Here is an 8361-nt window from a genome sequence, read left to right as displayed (position 1 = left end):
AATATCCTATTTGATAAGGAATGAAACTTACGTGCCAAAATTTAAATTACAAGTACTTGAGTTTGAATATGCTTCCAGAATAATATTTCTTCCAAAGAATTATACTCTTAAATTTGGTTTGCATGGACTTTAACCAAATAAATAAGTAATATGCAATTTTTCACAAATAAATTCAAACATATTTTTCCTTAGGGGGCTTGATAAAAATATCCACTAGTTGATTCTTTGAATCAACATACTAAATATTAACTTTACCTTTTTTGCACATGATCTCTTATGAAATGATGTCAATATTCAATATGCTTTGCTCTTGAGTAGAGAATGGGATTCTTAGTGCTTGTGTTGTCGCATCTGATTTTAGTACATAATTCTTCTTTTCCAAAGTCGCTCAGTTTCTGTCTAATCCATAGAATTTGAGAACACCAGTTACCAAGAGTAATATATTTTGCTTTCGCGGTTAAGAGAGCCACAGTATTCTGTTTCTTTGAGAACTAGGACATTAACATCTGTCCCAGAAGTTGGCATGTCTCAGAAGTGCTTTTTTTGTCAACTTTACAACCAAATAAATCGACGTCTGAATATTCATATAGTGTAAAGTCTCCTCCTTTTAGATACCACGGACCTAATTTAGGATTAGTGACAATGTATTTGATAACACGTTTAACAATACTAAGATGTGACTCTCTTGATCAACTTGAAACCTAGCACACATGCACACATTAAATAGAATATCAGGATGTGAAGCAATAAGATAGAGAAGTGATCCAATCATGCTTCCGTAAGTCTTTTGGTTCACTTTCTTGCCTCCTTCATCCTTATCAAGTTTAGAGGAACTTGAGATAGAAGTCTCAGTCTTCTTGTAGTTTTCCATTCCAAACTTCTTGATAATATCTTTAGTATATTTTTCTTGATAGATGAAGGTTCCTTCTTTGGATTGTTTAACCTTCTTTGGATTGTTAGACTTATAGACCCAGAAAGAATCTAAATTCTCCTATCACACTCATTTCGAATTCTTTCTACATAGATCTAGAAAATTTCTTGCATAGAAATTCATTGGAAGAACCAACGATGAGGATTTCATCGAACAAAACTTCTTCTATTCCCTTCGATTCCACTTTGGAAATAGGTGCTAGAGCATTTCAATCTTCCTTCTCTTTAGATCTGGTGTGGATTTCTTCTTCTGTCTTGCCAATAATGAGATCTTTAGGATGACTTGATTTGCACTTGCAATTCTTGTTGAATTTGTCCTTTTCTTCAAGTGTCTTCCAAGTCCAGTCTCCGTCAATTCTTCTTGCTTCTCTTTAATTTGATCTTGTTCAACAAGTGACAGGTTTTGTTTAGGAGACTCGAGACTTTGTTAAGTCTGAAACTAATTTAGATTCTTCAAGCTGAGTCTAATCTTGATGATTTCGATAGGTTTCTTGAAATTTAATGTTCATTAATTTTTCAACAACCTAGGTGTTCTTATTGAAAACTCTTTATGCATTGCTTGTTGTAGAGTACCCAATAAATATCCCCTCGTATGACTTTTCTTCAAACTTACCCAAACGATCATTTGTATTTTTCAAGATAAAACATTAGTAATCAAAAACATGAAAATAAGAAATATTTGATTTTTTGCCTTTGTAAATCTCATAGGGTTTTTTTTTTTTTTCTAGAATGGGCCTCAGAAAGACTATTAATTACGTTGCAAGCAATGGACACTACTTCTGCACAAAAGCGATGAGACTCTGCTTTTACTTTAACAGAGTTTTGGCCATTTTCTATAAAAACTTATTTTTCCTTTCTACAATTTTATTTTGATTTAGAGCGTAGGAAATGGAGAAAATATGTTGAAAACTATTTTAAGCACAAAAACTCACAAAATGTTGATTTTCAAATTCTCCACAATGGTCTATTTTGATGTTGGAAATTGTATAACTTTTCTCATTTTAAACCTTTTTGGCAAACTTTAAAAATAAGAAAAGGTTTCTACTTTAGTTGTCAAAAAGAAAATCCATGCAAACTTTGTGTAATCATCCACAATCACTAAACAATATTTTTTACCTCAAATGTTTCGGGTTCTAGTTGGTCCAAAAAGATATATGTGAAGAAGCTGCAAAGCATAGTTAGTGGAAACATGATTTATGAATTTTAATAAACTCCAAACATGTTTTCCTAAAGTACATGGAATGCATAGCTCAGTCTTCTGATAAACTATTTTAGGAAGACCATAGACCAGCTTCTTGGCTTAGCAATTTACTGCATGCCAATGTGTCCTAACTTGTGATGCCAAAGATTTACCTCATCTTGCATTGAGATTAGACATTGAGAGCTTTCTGACTTTATGCCAAAGATTTACTTCATTGGGAGCCTGTCTTTTAGTTATTTTTGCTTGATCGATTTCTTCAACATCTTTGTTTATAACTTCTTTCTTCTTGTCTGAAGTAGAAGCAACGTTTGGATTGATTCCTCTTTCCACAACATCCCATTCCAAGGGATCTTTGGATCTTAAGAATGCATTCATTTTTTTTTTCTTTTTCCACACATTGTATTCCTTTCCATTGAAATAAGATGGCCTGGTATTGCTCTGCCCTTCCACAAGTCATGATGCCAAGATACTAACCATAGAAGATCTTTAGATTTGAAGTAAAAACACTTCAAAAAGACGAGTACAAGGCTCCGATACTAATTGATGTAGCTAGAACGTTAGGGAGTGAATAGGTATTTAAAAGAAATCTTGATAAATAATCGTGGAATAAAATAAGCTACTAGCAAAGTCTAAATGAGGATCTGAACCAATTTCGCGAGACACTAGACTTCTACAATAACCCATAAATGCAACAAACTCTAAATAAAATAGTTAAAGAGAAGAGAAAATTGCACACGAGTTTTATAGTGGTTCGGCTTAAATTAAGTCTATGTCACTCTCCCACGCTAAGAGCCTATCGGTTTGATTTTACTATAGGATTAATAGAAGATTACAAATTATGAATGCAAACTATCAATGGTAGATCTATCTAGCTCACTAAAACACTCGTTTTTTGTGTTTTCTCTCTTAATCACAATTTGTGACGCTCATAGATGAAGACAAGAAATTGAGAATAGTTTCAAACTTTGGAATTTTAGACTCACATTCCTCTCCTCCTTGACCAAATTACTTCATTTAAATACACCTCCATACAACACTAGCCGTTGACATTCTCCACATCTATTTTTTTCAATCTACCCGTTGGACAGAAATTTTCAAAGGGGTCTTGTAGTTGTTGAAGACAGGAATAGAATTTCCACTTGATCCTAGTCACCCATACAATCAAATCTTGGTTTTCATAAGTGATGTTTCCTCATATGTAACTTATCAATTTGTGATTATCTCTCTCTCTCTCTCTCTCTCTCTCTCTCTCTCTCTCTCTCTCTCTCTCTCTCTCTCTCTCTCTCTCTACACACACACACACACACACACACACACATTAAAATCTTTTGTCCGAAAATTAGTCATTGAAGGATAGTTTTCAAATACGTCCTTTTTGGATTTGAGTTGCAAACTTTGTTAAATTTGGTTATGAACTCTCTGACTTTGACATGATCTCAATATGGACTCTTCAGTATGGGATATGCTTCTAGGATAGAATAGACTTTGACATAAATCTTCAATAGAAACTTAAAAACATACTTATAACCAATCCGTTATAAAAATAGACATTAGAATCAGAAAGTTTTGTCAATTTCAAAATCTGGTAGAAGTTTTCTTAACAAATCAATATGGACCAAAATCAAGGCAAACAATTTTATGAAGAACATGATGTCGCATAAGTTGATTTGAATGTGATTAGTGCATTTATGGAAAGCATCATTAGGTGTTATTTGGCTTATTCTCCATTTGTGGTGAAGAGGTAACAATTGCATCGAATTGAGGAACTTCCTCGCGTGTCTTATAGTAATGCCATGACCATAATAACTGGGAAGTCAAATTAGAATGAGCATGTTACCTAACTTTAACATATGATTGAGGTACAATGGTTTGCTTAGTGCTACCCATTAGATGAGGAGAATTGTTTTGAAGAAGCAATAATCCATATTTGAGAGGGAAATTACTAAAAAATTCTAAACCTATTTCGATTGTGCCAATTAAATCATAAACTTTTTTTGTCAATTAAGTCATAAATCTTTTGTATTTGTGTCAATTCGATTCATCCGCCAATTTTGGCTCACGAGCATTAGTGTGAACACTAGCCATCCGATTGATGTTGACAAGGATAATTTTTTAATAATATTTTTTCAAATTTTTATCTATTGTTTCTTTTTCATTTTTTTTTTTTTTTTTTTCCTTTCTCTTTTTTTTTTTCTCTCTCTTCTTCTTTCTTCCTCTGGCTAGTCATCATTGGCTAAAAGCGAGGGCTAGCGAGGTCAGCCTCACCAACCAATGGCGAGGCTCGCCCTTGTTGGCCAATGGCAAGGTCAAGGCCTCGCCAGATCTAGCGAGGTCAAGCCTCACCCAATAATAACGAGGCCCACCTTGCCATGGCTGGGTGAGATTGACCTTGCCAACCAGAGGAAGACGAAAGGAGTTAAAAAAAAAAAAAAAAAAGAGGAAGAAAAAAAAAATTCGAAAAAAATTATCAAAAACTTGTCCATGTCAGCTTCAGCCGTTGCCACCAGTTGGCTAAAATTGGTCAGTTAGACTAAATTAGTACAAAATTGACAAAAAAAAAGTTTAAGACTAAATTGACACGATTATGATAGGTGTGGGAATTTTTTAGTAATTTCATCTATGTTTGAGCGACAATCCTAAGGATCATCATCCCAGTATCTATCAAAGTACACCTATACTTGTAGAGTATATTAATTTAAGAAACGAAAACCATGAAATGAGGTATCATGTTGTAACAAACAAGAACATGGAGAACTACACAATATGCATCTCATGTGGTGTGTTCATGAACTGGCTGACAAAGTGTAAAAGTGCAATATTAAGATGAGTAACAATGAGATATGGAAGACTAACAACTCAATAACAATAAAGTCCCATCCACGGTATTGAATTTGACATTTGTCTCAATAGGGTAACATAAAGATTGCTATCATTAAATATCACTCGAGAGAGATTTTCCCATCAAATACCCAGCCTATAAAAGATAATAAGTAGATGAATTACAAGGGGAAAAGTGCTAAAAAAGTTATAAACCTTTTGTCTTTGTGCCGATTTAGTCTTAAACCTTTTTTTTGTGCCAATTTAGCCCTAAACATTTTTACGTTGTGCCAATTCAGTCCTTTCCAGCCAATTTTGGCCGGATTATGCTGACTGGACGTCGGCTGGCTGATGTGGCATAATCGGCGCTGACGTGTACAACTTTTAATAATATTTTAATATTTTTGAATTTTTTTTCTTTTTTATTTTCTTTATTTTCTTCTCATCTTCTTCCTCCATCCGATCCCGACGAGGTCGAGGTCAACCTTGCCAGTGGCCACGAGCGCGGCCTTGCGCTAGGCGGTGAGGCTTGCCCTCGCCGAATCGGCGAGGGTCGAGCCTCACCCATGGCCGGCGGGGCGAGCCTCGCCCGGATCGCCGTGAGGCCGGCTTGAGGCTGCCTCCTCGCGCCGAGCTAGCGAGGCTCGCCCTCGCCGGCCATGGGTGAGGCTCAACCCTCGCCAGGATTTAGTGAGGACAAGCCTCGTCGCCTAGGCCTCGAGGGCGGCCTCGCCGGCCATGGGCGAGGCTTGAGCCTTGCTGCCTAACGCAAGGCCGCCCTCGCAACCATGAGCGAGGTGGCCGGCGAGGTCGACCTCGACCTCGCTGGCCGTTGCCTCCGCTGGAGGAAGAAGAGGAGAAGAAAAAAAAGAAAAAGAAAAAGAAAAAGAAAATAAAAATATTAAAATATTATTAAAAGTTGTCCACGTCAACCAGCTAGTGTCTAGTCAGCAAAATCCGGCCAAAATTGGCCGGAAAGGATTGAATTGACACAACATAAAAAGGTTTAGAATTAAATCGGCACAAAAAAAAAGGTTTAGGACTAAATCAGCAAAAAAACAAAACGTTTAGGATTTTTTTGGCACTTTTCCCGAATCACAAGTAATCATCAAACCCAACAAATAACCAAGTCTCCTCGGGATCCTTCATTTCAAACTATTTGCTCACTAATACAAATATGATAATTGGAGATACTGACAATTCCTCCATAAAGAGGAGAAGCAATGAAATATATTTACAAGGTGTTTGCTAGACACAGAGCATTATTGGTGTGCAGACATTGGAAGTGCCAAAACTTCGCACAATGGGACACTTTACTGCCAAAAGTTATAAAAAGTACACTTAAGTGCCAAAATTGGATAAGAAATGGACACTTTAGTGCCAACGGCATGAAATTCCAGCCAAATTATTGATGTGGCTTTTTCCAACGAGATTTTTTTACTAACATGGCAATTTTATTTTTTTTAAATCATCCATGCTGACGCCAAAAATATGCTAAACAATGTCGCTTTTAACACTTGCAAAACTTTAAGTGATCTTTTTTACCCAAGTGAACATCAAAGACGGTGTTGTTTTAGACAATAATTGCTGAATGGACATTTCGGCAAGTTACGTACATCGGTTTTATTATTAAAAGAATGCCACGTTGAAAGCTCGCCAGATATGGCACTTAAGTGTACATTTTGGAACTTTTGGCACAAAAGTGTTCACTCATGTCAAGTTTTGACACTTTTAATGTACTTTCCCCAAGCATTATTATATGGACAGGTTGCAAGGCCAAGAAGCTCAAAATGGAGCTTAACTTGATGAACTAGGAACTAAACTTGATGAACCACGCACGAGGAGCTCATTTGAGCCTGTCTTATGCTCAATTTAATGGATTCGCGTTGTTGGTGAATGTGAGGATAACCCAAGAGCAGCTCCATATAGGCTTTTTCCGTGAGATCACTATTTATACATTGTGCTTTTGACATCCATTTGAACAAACTCCATTAATTGGTAGTAGAAACAATAAGAAGACTACAAACAAAAGTACTAAGGCATGCCATTGGGAGCAAAAGTCTCCTGGAGACACCTCATTTTCTTATCTATAATTTTTCGAGTTTGACCAATTTCGGCCTGTGCCCAAACCTCATTAAAAAAAAAAATAGAAAAAAAAAACCAAGCAGGTGGTGCAAATGGGTAGAATTCATCAAACTTTTCCGGCGACACCCAATTTGCCCCAATCTAACAACGAAATCATGAAATAACATGTCTTTTGATCTAAATCGTCCAATGGCGATGACGTTAGCAAACTTCGTGATTTTCCCCGATTCAAGGTTATTTCCATAACATTCAACTCATAAACTTTCCAACACATCAATAAAAGACTAAATTTCAAGTCAAACTTATTAGAGAAAACTCATTTATTATTTTGAAGCTAACAAAACATTTCCAAAAGTTCAGTCTAAAGAACTCCAGACTCTACTATCAAAGTCTGAAAACTGCAAGACTTTAATCTCAAAGTTTGTCATCACTGACAGTTTCCAGATCGAAGAATGAAGACTTATCCAAATGCGGGATTATCTTCAAGGATTCGATTCGTATGATTTTTGGAAGACTTTGTGGCTGGATATAGCATCTACTTGATTGATTGTCCTTATTGGAATCAATTCGGATAATCAAATCTTTTGAATGGCGAGTATACTTGAAAAGTTTTACTTATGAAAATCAAGATCCTGATTGTATGAACGAACATGATTGACGGGCTTTCATCTCAATCTTCAAACAACTCGAGATCTCCTTAATTGATTATGTCCAACAAGTAGATTGGAAGAATTCATTTGAAAAGTACCAACGGTCGTTTTGGCATGAAGAAGTATTTAAGGCGAACTTGGTAGTTGTTCGAAAGAGAGCATGCAAGAAAAATTTAAAAGTCTAAAACTTTCTAATTCTTTGCTATTTCAATTATCGAGCTCAATTTGTACTCAAAAGAGAAAGTAAATACTTGTAAGATTTCGCAAGAATGTAGTAGAATCTTTGTACTGTGAAGCCAAGATCGTGAGATTGTAAAATCTCTTTTGATTCATAGTGGATCCTAGTCAGTAGGCTGTCAACGCGGGAGAGTGGACGTAAGCTTGATCTAAGCCGAACCAATATAAATTTTGTGTTCTCATTCTCTTCCCTGAACTCTTTTATTTATTCGTAAATTTAATTGCTAAACTTGCTCTAGTCCATTACTTTGTAGATTCCATTTCAAAAGAAAAAGTTTTTATAAACGTTTTCACAAAAATTTCTTTTCACCCCCTCTAGGTATTCATAAAAAAGCACACAAAAAGATGAATGAGGAAAAATACGAATAAAGAGGCCAAAAGTTGGGATTCTTCAATATTCAAATACTGTTCAGTCGGCATCGTTTCGTGTATATAGGCGAT

The sequence above is a fragment of the Eucalyptus grandis genome, chromosome 10 (genome assembly GCF_016545825.1).
Source record: "Eucalyptus grandis isolate ANBG69807.140 chromosome 10, ASM1654582v1, whole genome shotgun sequence".
NCBI classification, from domain to species: domain Eukaryota; kingdom Viridiplantae; phylum Streptophyta; class Magnoliopsida; order Myrtales; family Myrtaceae; genus Eucalyptus; species Eucalyptus grandis.
This window is presented reverse-complemented; position numbering follows the sequence as displayed.